At 32.4% G+C, this 20,688-nt stretch overlaps 1 pseudogene; it reads right to left on the bottom strand.

Annotated features, from left to right (window-relative positions):
• Positions 1 to 20,474, bottom strand: part of LOC117020660 (protein EURL homolog) — a 43,757-nt pseudogene extending 23,283 nt beyond the window's left edge.
• Positions 20,475 to 20,688: the final 214 nt, after the last annotated feature.

Here is a 20,688-nt window from a genome sequence, read left to right as displayed (position 1 = left end):
GAGTTTGGGCCCTTCTTTTGTGTATACAGTCACAGCCAAGTTATTTTTGAATATATTTGAATTTTCCTTAAATATTAATTATAAACTGACTTAAGTGTGTTATATTACATAAGTGTTTGATATATGTAAGTTCAATAAATAATAGTTAAAAATTCTCCAAAGTCACTCTTAAAATCATTTAATAATCATTTTTATTACAAAGCAAATGTGGATTGGGTCTTAAGTTAGGTTATTTACCTAAAATTCTACATATGATATAGAATTTGAACCCATTTTTTTTAAATTAGGCTTTATGTTATAGAAATAATTCAGTCATTTTATCTATAATAATGTAGTTTATGTGTATCAAGTATATAAATTAAATTAGTATCTTTCCATTCCACATCAAAAACTATTCACCTAATGGTGTTAAATATTTTATAACTAATGGTATTAAATATTTTAAATATACTGCCAAAGAGATTTTTAATAAGAAAAAGTTTAATGGTGCATGATATAATAATTTAAGTATATTTATAAACATTGTCACTTTCATATAATGGAAGTAATCTTAAGTACAGCTATCATTTTTTTATACTATGTGTGCTTTTCTCTATTTTTGCTGAGATGGTATTTAGGCCCAAGAAAACATCAATGATTGACACTTTTCATAGTTTAAATTAAAATTACCCATGTTAAGTATCAAAAAGAACAAAAACTGTTTAAAAGAAGATCTCTGGCAAATTCCATTATATAAACTTTTAATAAATCTTTATTATATCTGTTTAAACACATCTGGAGGTCTATTACTTAGAGATTACATCTAATACTTTGTTAAATAATAGCTTCTTAAAAAACGTTTGGTAAAGGATTATAAGAGCTTCACCATAATAATTAAAATAAATATATGCAGAAATAATTACAATATATGCAAAATGTCAGTAATCACACATGCAATATGTCAAAAACTTAAATTCCTGATTTAAACTAACTGAATTTACTTTCAATTGTCACCCACTTTAGTAGCCTGTAACAGCTTAAAAAGCAACAATAATAAAAACTTATCACTATTTGTTATTTAACTCGAAATTTTCTAAGCCTGGAATATTGGTCACTTTATTTATTGTTATGGGGACGGCGGAAGAAATGGTTTTCCCTACTTTTTCTTTCTTGCTGTCTCTAAAAGATTCCTTATGTCCAGGCTGACATCAGTGGATACTCTATTTATATTCATGATCATGAGTAAATAAGTAGATATTATTAGCTGACAAATGTGGGTAAAAATAAAAATTTATGATATATTCACGAATCAAAGAAAGTTTTTAAGCTTAAAGACTATGAAGGTAGTGTCAGAGTCACGATGTAAAGGTTCAAATATTTCTGTTGATAATGTCTAAAAGTGAGAAGTACGGCTTGATCATTTGAGGAAAGAATAAATTTGAAGGTTTGCAATGTAGGCTGTAACGCAACATCTTCCTGAAAAGTCATTGAAAAATCTGTATTTACCCCTCACCTCCCTTTCTCAAAAATGTCTGCTAAATATAGATAGTCTCTCTACAATATTTCAACATCTGCTAAAACCACCTGTGACTGTAAAAGTGTCCATGGCATAAGCCTTCCATTCTTGGACACCATCTATTTTAGAATGCTCGTCTTTATCTTTGGCTTCCTGTAATTGTCTATTTTTCAGCAGTCTGCAAATTAAATGGAGCAAACCAAATCATTCTGTCTAGATTTTCTTCCTGTCTAACAATTTTCAGTTTCTTTCAATATGTTTCAAATGGTACTTTTTTGAATTCCTGGTTCCTCACAATTGATGAACCTACACTAACACATCATAATCAGCCAAAGTCCACAATTTACAAAAGTTTCATTCTTGGTGTCCTAAATTCTATGGGCTTACACAAATATATAATAATATATATCCACCACAATAATATTATACAGAATATTTTCATGGCTCTAAAAATAATCTGTGCTCCATCTATTCATACCTCCCCTCTCCCCATTCCTGGTAGCTCCTGATCTTTCCACTGTCTTCATAGTTTTGCCTTTTCCAGAATGTCATATAGTTGGAATCATACAGTATGCAGTTGGAATCATACAGTATGCAGCATAAGGTTTCCCCATGTCTCTTTATGGCTCGATAGCTCAATTTCTTTCAGTGCTGAATAGTATCCTATTTTCTGGATGTACCACAGGTTATCATTCACCTACTGAAGGACATCTTCTTCGTTGTTTCCAAGTTTGGGCAATTATGAACAAAGCTACTATAAACATGCATGTATAGGTTTATGTGCGGACATAAGTTTTCAACTCCTTTAGGTAAATACCAAAGAGTGTGATTGCTAGATCATATGGTAAAAATAAGGTTAACTTTGTAAGAAACTGCTAAACAGTATTCCAAAATGGCTATACCATTTTGCATTACCACCGGCAATGAATAGGAATTCCTGACTGGTCCATGTCTTCACCAGCATTTGATGTTGTTAAACGTTCTCGATTTGGGTCATTCTAATAGGTATGTAGTTGTATCTCATTTTTATTTTAATTTGCATTTCCCTGATGACATATAGTGCAAAACATCTTTTCATATGCTTATTTGCCATCTTGTATATCTTTGGTGAGATGTTGGTTAAGGTCTATGGCACCTTTTTTAGTTGGGTTGTTTTCCTACTGTGGAGTTTGAAGTGTTCTTTGTATATTTTGGATAACAGTCCTTTAGCAGATGTGTTTTTTGCAATATTTTCTTGTAGTCTGTGGCTTGTCTTCTCATTCTCTTGAGTTTGTACTTCTCAAAACAGAAAGTAACTAGATTTTGTTAGGCTTTGAAATATGAGAAATATTTTAAAGCAGAGTTGGAGAAAAAATGGATTACACATATTTAAGCAGTAAGAACTAGATTTTTGAAGAGAGGAGTAATCCAGGTTTTGGCTGGTATGGTACATAATTAACCTATATTTACTGTTAACACATTTGTAAATATATATTGTTTTTCCAATTCCTTTTTTTATATATATATTTTCATATAGGACCTAGATCAGGAGAGCAACATCATTCTGATAATTTGTATCTTTTTAAGGAAACCTATAGTCACAACCTGGCAGGCACTGTGAGTATCCTAACACTAATGCTGGAATCTCCCTCTGTCATATCTGAGGCAGTCATGTATTTGGTAATCTACTGTCCTAAAAGTATACATAATTGTTTTCCTTGTATTTATTTTAATTAAAAATGAAAATAATGTCATCATACCTTCTTTTCAGGCTACATATCAGTGGAGATTATTGCCACGACCAGGAAAAGAAAGCAATGCCCTGGGATTGAAACCAAACCCTCCTACTGAGTAAGCTATTGCTATTTGTACTCTGTGCACCTCTTGGTATTTATTTATAAAATAGATCAGGATAATACAACCAAAAGGATAATATTACTTTAAGAATTATAAAGGAAAAGGTATATTTTCTTAAGTCATACTGGCATAAGATAGGCACTCAATACATAAAAGCTCTCATGTATACATATATTTTATGTCTATTATTAACACTAGTAATACTTTTACTTCCTTTAAATATTCTTATAGAATATTAACTTATACTCACACACTATAACAGTCAAAATAATACTGTTATATTAAATAATGTTTTGATTCTCTCAACACATTGTTGGGAAGGTAGAATCTTAACTATCATTTGACCAAGTAAGATACTTTTCTTAATGAATGTGGCAATATTGATTTCAAGTCTTAGGATTCCAAATCACACTGCCTCCTCAGAGGGGTCCATTAACTGCTGAGATTTTACTTCTTTTAAGTGCTAGATATATTCGATATAAAACCAATATCACCATATTTGCATGCCACAGACTTATGACAGTTTCCTTTTAGAGTTTCTTCTCTTTGATTAATCAGAGATCACAGGAATATTACCTACTCCTAAAGCTTAATGTTCCTTACTCCTTCAGCCTATATCTACTAGACATTATTAATATTTTTATTCTTCTTTAGAAAACTTTAAAAGTTCATTGAATAAGAGATGTATTTGGAAGCAAAATTGTATGAAAGTAGAGGTTATTTATATTTAAGATGTGAATCATTTATTCTCAACTTTCAAAGATCAAAGAGGTGTAATATTTTTTTTTCTTTCTGCTATCCCTTCCAGAAATGACACTTTCCCACATGAGAAAAGAAAATATGTTTAGAAGTGTCTCTTTATAGTATCATTGGTTTCATATATTAACTTGCCTTAGGAACCCATCTATGAGGTCTGCTGTTAGAATCTTAAGTCTGAAAAGACACAATTGTGTTCAATATTAGAATTAATGTTGCCTTGATACTAAACTGTAAACCAAAAAATATTTTCTAGTAATTATACAGCTTTTTTTCATTTTATCACTCTTTGCTAGAGTCCCCTTATCCCTAGTGATTCTAAAAGTAAAAGATTGAGTCAAGTGGGCCATATCCTCCCATCTGGGGGTAATGCTCTTGCTACATCTTTATTCACCTCTTTACCAAAAATCTGATAAGACTAAAATATAGGATTTCTCTTTTGGTCTTTCATGCATATTCAAGACAATGTGATCTCTCTAGAGAGCCCAACTTTGTTCAGAGTTGTTTCCTCACTCTATTCAAAAACGGTCAGTGACTCACATCTCCCATTAAATAAATTCAAAATTCCTTAGCCTCACATATGAGGCTTTGACTGTCAGTAGAAAAACTGCTTTCCCATATTTATTTCTAAAAGCAGAATCTTATCCTTTGGGCACCCTAAATGACGCTTCCTTTTCCAAACATACTTTCCATTTTGCTATCTTTGAGCTTTTGTTTGTGTCATCCCTTCTATGAGAGTTGGAGTCCTTCTCTTCCCTCTTCCAGTTGATATCTTCTTACCTTGACCCTGGTCGGAATGCTGCTGTGGATCTTGAAGTATGCGGTAACCCTTGAGAACTTGGGAAATATATCACTTGGAGAAATTCTGAGTTTCTGACTTCAAGTATTTCAGGTTGGTGACAAGGGTGCTTTTCTAGCTTGCCAGCGAGATAGTTCAGCCTTATTTTAAAAATGATGCATTTTCATCTGAAAGAAGGTCTCAGCAGAAGGAAAAACTAATGGGAAAACACTGCTTTATTTTAAGTATGATTTGTCACTATCATATCATGCCATCTTTAATTTTCTGCTGGATTGATTAGCAGGTGAAATCACAAATTTGTTGAAACATTCCACTTTTTCTTCTAGGAAAATCCAAAACCCTGAGTAGTTCCATCAAGTATTTGTAATTCCCTTGGGATCCTGAAGACAATCCTTGTGTAATCTCGCCACTCATCATCATCAGCTCTGTATTTCTGAGCAGCTTTCTTGCCACAAGTGTCACTTTATGTTCATTTTAGTTTAACTCAACAAGTTGAACTTGAAAGTCTGTTACGAATAAGCCATCTAATGAACAGTGACTAGAAAACTAGATGCCTGGAAACCTTTAAGTCACCAGAATATCGGAATCAAGAAGCGTTTCCTGGGGCACATATTTACCACATGTCACTATAAAGTCCATTGATTTCGAAAGCAACAAATTCTGTCTGGTCTTACTTTGTGCAATCAAGACACTGATTGATCTAACAATAAAAGAATACATGGTAAAGTTTAAGTCATGAAACACCACAGCAGCTCAAAATTTCTTATCAATCAGGTTCCAATGATGCTTTTTAATTCTCAATACCTGCAAACATTTATCAGTACGAGTTGGTATCACATACTGTTTTAAGTGCCATACTAATGCCACATTTAATAATGTCATATTACAGAAAGAAGTCAAGTTAGAGGACTCTCATTTATTCCTGGTTAGCTTGGGACTTGGTTTAGCAATACTAAATTATTGTTTTACCATCTGGTGACCTATGAACGTTCTAGCAACCATCCATTGTATAGAATAATAAATCAGATATTTAGGGCAATGAAGTCAAATAAGCTTCTAAATGATGTACAGAGTGAGCTAGCTTTGTAATAAAACAAAACACATTCTAAGCACATGAATATTCTATTTATGTAGTACATTTGCAAGTGTAATTTCCTTAGGGTAAAAGCAGTTTATTATGTTTTATGAATCTTCAGAAACCATTAATAGTGCATGCTGATATGCAAAAGCTTACATATGTTCTAGCATTGTGTGTATTCAGATGGGATTGCTATTTAACCCATCATAAAAATAATACAGCAACTTATAATTTACTCTTCCCCTTTTTGCTTAAAATATTTCACGTTTCAAAGACTACTTCTTTAATCTTTAACTACTATTACATACTAGTATGTGTTTCAAAAAGGCCTAGCAATTTCTTACAATTCAATGGTAAAACTTCAGTGGTGTCAACCTTTTGTCTTTATACTCGTTTTGGCTTATATAATGCAATAAGTGTCTTCATAAGCATTTTTGTAATTTTGTGCTTTTTTAAAGCTTTGTTAACAGGAGTAATAGAAAAAATATTTAATAAGAAGGCAAGAGCATAGCCAGTCACCTTGGATTCCTTCACTAGTCCCCAGGATGCCACAGCTAATCAGAGCAGCTGCTGCTATAAAAAGTCAGTATGGTTGACCAGTTGTATTCAGGTTGTATCCCATCCCTGTTCTGAAGGGGATGCTCTACTGTGGGATTTGGGTGCCTATAAGCACAATGATAATAGAATAAGTCCCCTAATGTCTCTTAAAGAATACAAAGCTCTGATATTTTGGCACCAAAGTATAAAAGAATCATTTGGTGATTTGTTGTCTACTTCCAGTTTTTTCTTTAATTCTGGCTCTATTCAGATAAATTTTCAGGTGTAGTGGGCGGGTGCCTGTAAGGCACCATCACATGACTGAGAAGCATGAGATAGAGGAAGTTACTTGGGTCTTTAGGTAACACCCACATTCTGTAGGGTATGTCCAGATGGCTTAAGACCATCAGCCTGCGGCAACCCTACTTACGTTAATGCCCCTCCACCCAGCACAAAAATGTATATAACCCATGATTGAGCTGCAGTAAAGAGAGACTTGATCAGAACTCCTGTCTTGTCTCCGGTCTTTGTGTCTCCCATTTTCCTCCCTTCTAGGTGCTTCGGGGTCCCTCGTGTAGTGTCCCGCGGGTCGGGACATTCAGGCCTATTTGCATTATAAAGATAGTATATATAATTTGGAAGCCACCATTTTCCACCAGCTTGTGCCATATTTACAGTCTTCCATTGCCTGGCCTATGAACGTAGTCTCATGGAAGGAGTCAGAAAATCAGGGTCCCAGACCCAGCTTTGCTACTAATAAATGTTCCCTTCTCAGATGAATCATATCTTTTGGACTTTCATTTCTTGTCTTGTAAAACCTAGGATTTCAAAATACTTATCTGTAAATATTCATGACTTTTTAATTATTTGACTGAAAATATGGTTGAAATAAAGACATATTTCTAGATATGATATACAGACTTTATGTCACTATGAAAAAGGGAGCATTCATTTTAAATATTATTTTAACACTATTCCTACAGAGCAATTTTTAATCATAGGATGAAATCTCAGGGCTTTAACTAACTTCAAGTTTATATCCATCAAATTTCATCCTCACTGGGGATTAGCAGGCTTTACTTTTTTCGTACTGTTTGGGTATTAACTTTTCAATTCTACCACAGTTAGACATGGTGGATAATCAAAGATACATTAAGCAGTACATAGAGAATTTTTCTTCATCCTTGTCTTATTAGAATAATAACTTCATTTTAATTGTGATAATTTTTCTTATGTTGATTTGAAGTTTATCTTTGTTCTATTGCTGAAGATATAATCACTGAAGTATTTTCATGATATTAATACAATTACAAGAGATATTCCTGAGGAAATAAATACTGGAAAATAATTTAATCTACTGATTATATTAAATTAATACTACAAATTATAAATAGGTTTTATCTGATCATTTCGTTGCAAATAATCATTTGAATAGGCACGAGAGGTATTACTGAGTACTCCATTAACAATTTGGGCCAAAGTTCTCAAACCCAGATTTCAAAATGACACTAATTTGGGGAACTTTAAAAAAAAAATGATACTTGACTCCCAAAGCTCAGTGCATATTAGAATCACTTAGGGAATCTTGAGAAACTATTGATATCTGCTTTGATTCCCACACATTCTGATTTAATTGGTTTGAGGCGCAATATGGGCATTGGCCTTTTAAAATCTCCCCAGTTGATACTAATGTGCATTACAGGTTGCTTCTTTCAAATCAACATATTTAGTTATTTTATAATAATTACATATTAAAATGTGGAAACCTACAAAATAACTATTGAGAGATCTTTAAAAAGAAACAGAAATAGGAGATGTTCAGAATGGAGTATGTAAGGTTGATTGGACTCAAGTATTGCACCAAGTATGGGGCACAAAATAACATTTCTTCATAAATCTATCTGTCCACATATATGGCATTTTTGGTGTGTTTTTGTTTTTTGTTTGTTTGCTTTTTTACCTTTTTAAACATTTGTGATGTAAATTATTCAGAAAACTGGAAATATCGGGAGCTGTCAATGTTAAAAACAGACACACAGCCTCAATTTTATTGCCAATTCATCTGGATTATTATTTTCACTTGCTTGATTTGAAGTTTCAAGGGTAGATTCAGGTTAGCTAATGCCAATCGATGTTCCTTTTCAAAAAATGTTTTGGCTTATTTTTCTTAACAACTCTAATACTATTCAGTAATGGACAAAACAGATTTTTTTTTTTCAATTGTTCTCTCTGCAATTTTAATAGGTAGGTAGCATGAATTCTTTCTGTTTATTTTTGGAATTGTTTTGGAAGGTTACTTGTACTTTCAGAGGTTTTGTTTCATTTCATTTTTATATTTTTAAGGAAAATCTATACTGGGCATGCAAAGAATGTAGTGATTTGGGTGAACTATACTACTCGTGGTGAAAATATATTTCTTTATTGACATTAAAACTAAGTCCAGTGAATGAACAGGGTGGATAAAATTGAGAAACTGCAATCATTAGATGATCATTGAAGATTGTCTATAAAATTGTTTTGGCAAAGAGGACTTCACTATCACTTGGCAGTGGGCATGGCTGAGAATACACATCAGTAAAATGCCATTATATCATCAATATAACAGATAATAAGAAGGGCCTGAATCTTTAATACCATCAATAATTTTGAAATAACAATTCCTCCTATATCTGGTAAGAATCTAAATGCTATCCCTGATGTCTTAGGAGACTTTATTATTTATTTTTGGTGTGGTCTGAAAACAGTAAGAACTGTAAATCTGCAAACTGGAAAGATGTAGCATCAACAAGATCCTGGTACACTGTCTGTTATCCCTCTCCGTGGCTCATCCAACCATGGCTGACACAGCCTGAAGAATATAGCATATATCTCTATCAATGTATCTATCATTTACCTATCATCTATCTATATATCTAGAGATAGATGTATAGAGATACATATAGGTATAACTAGCTCACATATAGCTATATTGCATATAGCTGAGACCTTTAAAGTAAAGTATCTTTGATCAAGACCTTGGTAGATAGAATCTAGAAGAGGCCCCAGATACTTAAAAAAAAAAAAAAAAAAAGTTTGCACTGCTGGCGGAATCTGAGGCAAAGCTTATAGGTGGAGCCATCATAACGATGTCAGGTGGGAGAAAGGGAGTGAGTTGATCTGTGTGAAAATCTCTTTGGAGGATAGATAGGGTGCTATGCCTGTGATTTTGTGGAGATTCCCTCCTAGAGATTGAAGCATTGGAGGGGAATTATAGTACCTGGCTGAGAACAACCTATACATTTCTCCTGAGAGTAGAGTAGTCTCAACACAGCTTCCTACCCAAAACGCTCTTGAGCCTTTGGAGAAGAAACTTTCATCTCAGTTCCTGTAATTTCTCAATCCAACACTAGCCAAAGGACACCAACAGCTTCACTTCCATATCGAGAGGTTTCACACATACTAACATGAATTGGCAAAGAAATCTATGTTCTATGAAAGCTCTTAGTTCATTTTCACTGCTATGAAGTATTTTATTATATGAAATAATTGTATATCACAATTTATTTATCTATTTTTTGTGCACTTAGTTTGCTTTTTTTGCTATTACAAAGGATGTTGTTATTAACAACCTCATGTACGTCTCCTTGTGTTCCTATGGAAGAGTTTCTTCAAGGAAAATTCCTAGAAATAAAATGGCTAGAAAATACATTAAGCATATCTTTACCTATAGTAGATATTTCAAAGCTGCATTTCAAAATTGTGCTAATTTTAACTTTAACTAGCCACTTATAAGAGTTTACATTGCTTCCTATCCTTTCCAATATTTTATTGCCAGATTTTTCAATGTGTGCCATTTGGTGGTTGTAGTTTTAATTTTTATTTCTTTGATTACTAGACAGTTGAGCTTTCTTTATTCATGCATCACAGTTTTTATTGCCTCTTGTGTGATTTGTCTCTCCATTTTTCCAAAAGTTTGTATTTTTTCTTGACAATATTCCCATATATTTTATTTAAAATCAAGGGGAAATCATATAGATTTCTGTGATTGTGACTTCTAGTTGCCTTCCAGTACCCACTGTCCACTAATTTTTAGTAAAATAACTGTTTTAGTTGAGTCACTTACACATATTACTATATGCCAAAGTTGCTTATTTTAAATTAAGAGTACTCATGAGTTAAGTTCTGGTCAATGAAATATAAGCTGACATGTTAAATGAAAATTCCAGAATGTCTACTTAAATGGCAAAGGGCCCTCTCTAAGTTTCTAGTCAATGTGAAATAACTCATAACAGACTAGCTCTCCTAATATAAACAACTAAAAACTGAATGAAATAACTAAGCACATATGTTTAGAAATTAAGCAAGAGACCCATAGAATTGTGATGCAAGAAGAATGGAAACAAATGAGACAAGCCCAACAATTGCCTAGATTTTTACCTGGCAGCACTCTCTAGGTATTGGTGCAGAAATTAAAAATTCAAACAGAGACCAATATCTCACTGAGCTGAGGAAATAGAGATTGTTGGTCATCTGGAATTTGTAGGGCATAGTTCCAGAGAGGAGGGAGATATGTAGAAAAATAACTCTAGAAATCTTCATGGAGTTTTTTCTTGAGTCATTGGTTGAATATTTAACTTTACATTCATAGGGCAATGCACCACAAGACCAGACAAAGAATAATTACTGGGAACTCTAAATGGAACAACTTAGAAATAAAATAGGATTCAGCAATAAAAAGGTATAAACTACCAATACACAAGAAGAAAAATGATAAATCTCAAAACCACTATGTGAGAAAGAAGACAGATTAAAAATAATACATATGATTCCATTTGTATGCAATTCTATAATAGGCTATAATATTCTAGACTCATAAAATCAGATCAGTATTTGCCTTGAAATGGGGATAAAGTGGTTAACTGGCCAAGGCATAAGAAAACTCTTTTGAACAATGGAAATGTTGAATACCTTGATTGTGGTAGTGTTTACACAAATACACGCATACACAAAAAATATTCATTGATCTGAAAACTTAAAATAGGTACATTTTATTTTATGAAATTTATACCTTAATAAAGTTGACTTTATAAAATGAAAAGAGATGCCATTTTTTTCTTTTACTATTTGTTTCTTAGAATGGGAATGTGATAACTGGAGCTCCAGCAGCTATACTGGACTGCGAAAACAAGATCTATTTCTTAGAGGATAGTGGAGACATGCATGAAAGACCTCCAGTCCCTGAAATGTTATAGATCCATAATAGATATACATGAGTCATGCAAATCCAGATGAGATATACATATCTAGAAAGAGCGATCACTGGACTCCACCTCTGTTTCTTTTACATGACAGAAAAAAGAACTTCTAGTGTATTGAGCTACCATTTTTCAGTATTATGTCCCTTGAAGTGGAGCCTAATTCTTCACAATACATATCTCTACCAGGCAGAAAGAATATATTATTTAAAGAAATTAAACCAGTGTTTTAATTTATTACCTACAATACTAGAATCTAAGTGAGCAAAATGTATAGACTTCAATAACGAAAAATAGTGTATCCATGTTTTCTACACCCAGAGTAGCCCTGTATAAGAACTAAAAAAACTTTTTCTTTTTGTTAATATAGAAGGATCAGAATGTACGTCATCTCTCTACTTTATATGAGGAAATTTTATAGGCAACTATTCTAATTAAATTAAAAGTAAATCTCAAAAATAGTGAAAGCTGAAGATCATAATAAATAATGGTGAACAATAAATATTTTAATAATTATAGATTAATTTATATGAATATAATGATAATGTAACAGTATTGGTAAGATTTGTTAAATAAAGATCGCACACACATGCGCACACACACACACACTAAAGTAAGGAAAAAAATAGCATAAACCAAAAATTCAAAAGATTTTATAATTAAACATCATCAGGAGAATTAAAACCATATAAAGGTTTTATCTTACTGACGAAGAGAAAATAAAGTAAGTAAACAAACATAAATGGAGGGGTGTTTGTTCTTTAAATTTTATAAAGTAGTAAGAAAATATAGATATAATATTTCTTTAAAGATAGAATGATAAATAGAAGACAAATAGAAGTACATGATGTGATTTCCAAATTAGTGGGTATGTGTGGAATAAAAAGAAACTTGCTCAATTAAATAAGAAAAATATATAACGAAAAATTTATACATTGGAATATTACTCAGCCATAAAAAAGAATGAAATCTTACCATTTGCAGCAATATGGATGGACCTAGAGAATGTTATGCTAAATGAAATAAGTCAGACTGAGAAAGACAAATACTGTATGATCTCACTTATATGTGAAATATAAAGAACAGAATAAATGAGCAAACAAAACAGAAATAGACTCAGAGATATAGAGAAAAAAACTAATGGTTGCTAGATGGGACGGGGAGGGGGAGAAGGTGAAGGGATTAAAAAGTACAAATTAGTAGTTACAGTATAGTCATGGGGATATGAAACACAGTATGGGGAATATAATCAACAATGTTGTAAAGATCATGTAAGGTGCCGGATGGGCACTGGACTTATCAGGGGGATCAATTCATAGACTGTGTAGATGCCTGAACACTGCGCTATACACCTGAAGCTGAAGGAGAATAATATTGAATGTCAACTATAATTTTAAAATATATGTATTTTTTTCCACATTCCCGGAATGTAAAATACAGCATAGGGAATATAGTCAATGGTATTGTAACAGTTGTATACAATGTCAGAGGGGTAATAGATTGGGGGGGTTATCACTTTGTGAGGGGTATAATTGTTTATTACATTATACACCAGAAACCAATAAAAAAATAAATTTTTAATAGAGAATATTAAGTTAATGTAAAAACTAGAATGAATGTGAATCCATTCCCTAACAAAAACAATTTAAAACATTCTAGAGTTTCTGAAAGAAATGTGGCCAAGTTCTAGTCTTTACTGATGGTATATACACATCTAGCAAGAGAGATTGCTCAATTGTACATTGATTAGACTGTTTCTATGAACTTCAGAATCAGTCCCTATGACTAAACATAGCCTCCTTTTTCATTTTTGATTTAAAATGACTAGATATCTTAAATTCCTACTTGCTTATCTTCCCTCTTATTTCTCCTTTATACTAACAGTATTTTATATGTTATTATAAGATTTCTCTATTGTGGTTAAGATACATTTCTGTCTACAAATTGTGATCTGAAAGAAGGTATTTCACATTATAGTAGCCCAATGAATGTTCCATTGTAAAGAATTCTTATCATTCTCCTTATTATAAACCCTTTGTGTGATTGCTTTTGTCACAATTCCATCATTCATAGGGCCTACGATTATGTTTCGCTAAATATAATGTGACTTCAGTAATGGTTGAATAAAATTGAATTTAATATACAGAACATTTTCAACTATAGGAAATACTGTTGAGAAACATAAACTAGAAAATTAAGCATCACAAGAGTCAAGAAAACTGGTATGCATGTCAAGCTCTAAATCTCACTTACTTTGTTCAGAGGCAGCGCATTTGTTTTTAATCAATATGTATTCCCTTTTATTTGGCCACATGTCTAACAAAATTATTTGTCACTTTTTGTAGCTCATGGAATATTTGAAGCAGCATATTACAAAGGTGCTAATGGATGAGAGGATTTTACAAGTACCAAGTACACATATAGCAGTGAAAAAAGATTGCTAATTGCATAAATGTGAGAGAAAAATAGAGAAAAAATAATACAAAGCAGATTTAGGAATTGTAATGACAAAATGCTCTAGAAGTTTAATGGCCCTTTTCGACATCTTTCTATTGCAGCACAAAGAATAAGACCATGTTTTTAACGATGGAATTAATACTTAAAAATGTGCAAAGTTCTCTATAATCCATTTATTGAGGACAGAATGCAAAACATTTTTAAATGTTTCTAACAAAATAGAAAAAAGAAGTTCATTTATTATAACATTTATTTAGACGAACACCTCATTCTATGACAATACCCAAATTATGCTTTATTTTAGATTATTTCATGTTCTTTTAAATATGCTGTGATTCATGTGTACTTCCACTCGTTCTTTGAACATCATTGAAAAGTAAGTAAAGAAATGATTTCTATTGCATAGGTGAAGATTTATATGTTTAAACAACTACCAATTTAGTTCTAAATTCCTATACAACTACCAATTTAGATAAAAATCTCGAAAAATAATAATTCTAAATGTTTTATTCTCACCCCATCCGAAAAGTTTGATCTATTTTCACATGCTCATAGTTTGGAATATTACCTCAAAAATACACTGGACTATTCGCTTTCATTCTGCTAATTATTTTTTAGTTAATTTACCCTATTGTTATAGATGCACAATTACTAATCACTGGTTTACAAGTCAGTTGAGTGCAGCAATTCTTTCAGAGCATGTGCTTTGTTTCAGCTGCATTACTGGTTAGGGTATTGTTAAACCTCCTTACAGGATCAGAGAGAAAAAAATGGAGTGGTGAATAGAGGTGTAGAATATACGTAAGTGGACAGACCAGACATAGCCTGTGTTTTGCAATGGTTGAATACTCTGGACTGTGTTTAATACCTTCCAAAGTATTATTTCCTCATGAAATGGTATTCTCAAAACACGTACTTCAAATGTCAAGGGAGAGGTGGGCCAATAGCCTAAAGCTTCGAAAATCAAGAAAAATATTTTAAAAGTAGCCTGCTTGAAATGTATTTTTATTGCATTTACTGATCCATCTATAAAATGATATGTCCCCCCTGCCCCTGTGATTCATTTTTTATTGAATCTATTTGCAAAAATAAAAATGCTTTCACTTACTCATCTCCATGTATGTATGATCAAATTGGAGGTCAAGTGATGGCTTTATAAATACTTTGCAACAGCAGAGTTGGTTTAAATATTCCTTTATTTTACATGACCATTGCTAAACTTTGAAAGCTGATGCTGAAACTATTCTCCTTAAATTGAAAGTTATCAAGACTCATTAAAAATTATTCGTTTTAAAATACGTTTGTTCCTTTCTCCTTCTTTTCAATGCCTTCTGGAATGGTGTAAAATACAGATTAGAACTCAGAAAGTTGTATATGTAGATGGGTTAACTTGATTACACAATAATTTCTTGATGTGATAGTTTACTCGTGTGGTCATTACATAAATACTATTTGAGAATGATGAGTCGGATTTACTTTTTTTTTTTTCTTTTTCTTAAATTGCCCAACATTGAAACAAAACACTCTTCCTTCAGCATTTTTCAAAATATGCAATTTAGCATTTATTTCGTAGTAATACTTTTAACGTGTAGACATTTTATTAGTAGACCAAATTTGGAGTATAAAAAAAAGGTTAAAACAATATGTTCTTATTTTTTTTTGTGAGATAATATTCCAAACAGACTCCAATAGTATGATATCATATATCTTCCTAATATGTTTTAGTAAATTTTTCAGGTAAATAACATATAGTAAATTTACACTGAGAAAATGATAGTACAAAAACTTTTTCTCCTTGTTTTCATCATTTTCACTTCTCAGACTATGCAGATAATGGTTGTGTATGTAGGTTTCAGTCATCAATTTTTTCACATGACAGAGCTCCATAACAATTCTAATTTACTCTGAATAAAGCTAATTATATATGTGTTTTGGTTACTTAAATTAGGTGTAGACAGCTATCATCTGGCTCTAATCTATAAGAAATAAACACACTTAAAAGGATTAAGGAGACATAAATCCACAATTACTGTTAAAAGTTATAATATAAGTGTTCTTAGTGTGTTTAGACAGGTAAAGTCTCAAATATGTGTTTAATAAAGGGTATTCAGGCTTCAGTCAATGTTTAAACTTCTAGCAACAATTGAGGATTGACATAAACATTCAAAAAAAAAGGCTATGAAATTTAAGAACATAACATAATTCTTAACTCTTTTCAGCATTTAGAAATAGTAGTTACAGATTTTTAATAGGGGACAATTGCTACCTGGACCTCTGTTAGTTTCTTACAATGTAAGCCTAGACTGAGTTAATTTAAATGGTACTCTAGAGTATCACAAATAATTGACCTCAATCACAAAACAAATGAGCTATTTCCATTTGATAATAATATTGTTGTAATAAAAATAACATTTCCATGTTATCCCTTCAAAGAAAGCATGTCTTATTCTTCCACAGAGTTATGGGGGAGGGAAAATACTTTTCCTTCTACCCTTTTAGGTTCTAGGCTGAGACCCCCACCCTCTATACTTAAAGAGAGATTAACAGGAGAAAAACAAACAGAGTTTAATAGCATGCCTACCGCCTGTATATATGGGAGATACTCAGGAAAACCGATTAACTCCCAAAATGGCCCAAGCCATCACCTTAAATACCAGCACTAGCTAAAGACAAAGAAAGATGTTGGGACATAGGGAGACAATTATGGAAAGTTTTCAAGCAAAGCACAATAAAAGAGGGTAAAGTTGTTACAAAGATTTAAGTTTCTGCCTTCCCCGTTAATAAGTTTCTAGAGATTTAGTCATTCCCTTCTTACTGGTACAGGGAGGGAGACAACCTTCCAAATGGAGATTTTCTTCATAAATGTAAACGTCTCTTATAAAAGGGTAACATCTACTCAGTTTTCAGAGCTTCTCCTGTGTCTACTGTTTCTTAAAAGTAATCATTTTTAAGAAATGATCAGCTTAAAATATTTTTATTCTAAAGAAGCCTTGAGGAATATAGTAAAGAAGTAAAATGGAATCACTATAGTCAAGCTGCTAAATTACTAAAATCAAGTCAGTTTAGGGAAAGGAAATGATTCTATTCTTGTTTTAACTAGTCTGAGAACTTAAACTTTTGAAATTTCCAGTCCTGCATCAATGCCAATATATACATCAAATTTCCAGATTACCCTCAGATTACACTCTGAAGGACTAAGGAAAGGATGTTCACATATCCGGACCACCTGACTCATCCATTATCAAGACCACCGGTTATCTAGAGAATTATCATCTACAACCTATTCAGAGGTTACTATAGGACTGATTCTTCTCAAGAATGTATTTTTTACTATAAGAACCATCAGCGTTTCCTTCTTCTTGGGAACACTCTGGGTATGGTCTGGTTGTTTTTCTGGTTTGAAAACCCTAAGACCCTTGAATAAATCTTTACATTTATTCCTAGCAAAGCCTCCAGGCCGAGTTCATTCAATAGGCATATTTTGGGGTGACAAATTTTGCTGCCTCTCAGAATAGTTCTCATTCTTGGAGTTATTGGTGCCCTATTATTGTTGGTCATCTTAATTACATAAAAATGACTCTTCCTGTCCATGTCATTTACAAAATAATGATCTGAAAAAATATAAAGTTTTGAAGCTATTAAATTGAAAGAACTTTCATCTCAGTATTTGTGAGATCTCTTAAGATTATTTATATTCCCAAACTTTATGGAACATGCATTTTCAATTTCATGGATTTGTTTCCCTTCTTCTTTTCCCTGTTTTCTTATTTTCTAAAGAAATTTCAAAATAAAGGGGAAGATTTACATAAAATGTAAACATATTCTCACCACCTAAATATCTACAGCTGATATTTTGTCATATTTGTTTCTTATTCTTTCTATTTAAATCAAATACAACTTTAGAGATTGGCTAGTCTCCTGTAATGAATATCCTCATTACTATTCCCCTTCAAAAACCCCCCAGACAATCACCATCTGACTTTTATTTACTATATTTACTAGATGTATATTTATTTACATCTGCAATCTATTTACTATAGGATTATCTCATGTGTTCTAAAAGAATACATACAATGTGTTGTGCGTATCATCCTCTATCTTTCCATTTTCATTCAACATTATTTTTAACATCTCCCATGTTGATTTACCTGGAACTGCACCAACATGTTAAGCATCTTATTATCAACAGATACTTAGGTTGATCTAAATTTTCCAAGATTACAATTATTTCTGCAATGCAAATCCTTGTTTAGCTGTCCTTTTACTTCTGGAGTATGTTTCCAGACATAGAATTATTGGATACTTGGGTACACACATTTGCAAGTCTGCTAGATATTTCCACATTGTGTTTTATTTTCTTGACTATTTGCTTTAAAAAGTTATTAATTTCTCCTTCATAAGTTATTAGAAGTCAAACAATCCAACTAGATCAATTTCTACTTTGAAATACATTTATCTTTGGAAAACAAGGTAATAGTTGCAAAAACAGTGTCTTATGAGCATGAAATGCAGTTATCTGAAATACAAGTAACATTCACACATGAAAGTGTAACTATAATATATGGAGGCATTCAAATACACATTTATAAAGAGAATGGAAAGGTACCTAAAATAGCATTTTTATACATAAAATTTTCATACTAAACTATTGCTCAGAATAAATAAGAGGTAATATTATGAAATCCACTTCCCTCTTAAAATTTATCTTTAGTAGTTCAGAATAATCTAAGGAGTTTGTTAACCTTCTATTATTTTGAAAGGTGAATTACATTAAACTATGTTTAATAAAAATCACACTTTAACAGTATGTTTCAGTAGTTACATGTGGTAAAAATTAGGGAGGGTCATTTAGTAATTTTGGAAAAAATGATTCCCCAAATAAACCAAAATGATTAAACCTGGAAGACCAGAATGTAATGATCTTTTCTTTTTTTCTTTTTGCAAAGATGTTAAATACTGCCAAAAAATGAAGAAACAAAAACTCATAGAAATCGACAATAGTTTAGTGGTTACCAGAGAGTAAGGGGGGAGGGGGTGGGAGATGAAGGTAATGGGGATCAAATATATGGTGATGGAAGGAGAACTGACTCTGGGTGGTGAACACACAATGTGATATATAGATGATGTAGTACAGAATTGTATACCTGAAATCTATGTAACTTTACTGACAATTGTCACCCCAATAAACTGTAATTTAAATAAATAAATAAATATACTGCTTTTCAGTTTTGCAGGTTTAATGACCATAAAAAAATGGACCATCATTTTCTTCAACTTCTTCAAAGGTGGCATGACTGACGGACCAGTAAATGGGAGGCCATAGGAATGAAGTGCAGGTTTAGTGCAGTTGTTTATGGGTAGGTGCTCATTCCTGTTGGCCCACTGGCAGACGTGGTCACGTGGAATAGTTTTTGCAAAGGTGGTCCATGGCGGCATGGCGAACATGGAGTTCTGAGGCTAAAGAATCTTTTCCTTGCACTTCCTGTGTTAATTCTGCAACAATTTTCTGTATTTGCTGTTGCAGCTTTGTATTCGGTCCCTTGACCTCACCAAAGTCATCAAATTCAATTCCTCTCTGCTGTAATGTGGATGCAGGGTCAGGATGTTAGCCTCTGGATTAGAGATTATCTCTTCTTTTTTCTGTGCCTGGTTGTAACCATGAGGCCACAATACACTACTGTGGCATAAAGTGGTACCTGAATCTTGTGACAGAGCAAGCCCTAAATCCATGTTTTCCCTCTGCTCCACTATTCTTTGTGTACAGTCTGTGAGGCCACCCATGCTACCATCTATCCACTTTGCAGAATACTTTGGTGGTTGGAAGTCAAATAGTGGGAGTAATTTTTTATCTGACTTATGCCTGAAAATTTCTTATTTTATGCATATTGTACAATCCAGTTTAGCTTCTTACTCAAAATGGTTTTAACTTCTTTTTTTTTTTTAATTAAAGTTTACTGGGATAAAAATTGTTAGTGAAGTTACATAGGTTTCAGGTGTATAATTCTGCAATACATCATCAATATATCACATGATGTGTTCACCACCCAGAGTCAGTTCTCCTTCCATCACCATATATTTGATCCTTTTTACCCTCATCTGTCACCCCCTCTCCTCTTAGGGGTGGATTTAACTCCTTCTTAAGTACTTTTAGAAAACTTAGATGGAGGACAATCCCAGTTTGCAATCAAATGGTATTTTTCAAAGCAGTGTTTACGGGCCCTTTCATGATCTGGTGTACAAAAGATTAGATTTTAGTACTCCTTCAATATTTAGCTCACACATGAAAACATACATATTAAATGAATTAAACTTATAGACATAAATGGTTAAGATATAAATTATCTGATAATTCCATTACTTTAAGATGACCACTTTTAAAAGTTTGGTCACATAATTTTCCATTTTTTCCTAAGTATATGCTAATTATATACACTACAATAAAATTATGCATAGATTACATAAAAATGAGACAGTAGCTGGAGGGTAACTGAAGTCA

Source organism: Rhinolophus ferrumequinum, chromosome 3 (genome assembly GCF_004115265.2).
Source record: "Rhinolophus ferrumequinum isolate MPI-CBG mRhiFer1 chromosome 3, mRhiFer1_v1.p, whole genome shotgun sequence".
NCBI classification, from domain to species: Eukaryota; Metazoa; Chordata; class Mammalia; order Chiroptera; family Rhinolophidae; genus Rhinolophus; species Rhinolophus ferrumequinum.
Note: the sequence above shows the minus strand (reverse complement) of the source record. Positions and strands in the feature narration are given on the sequence as shown.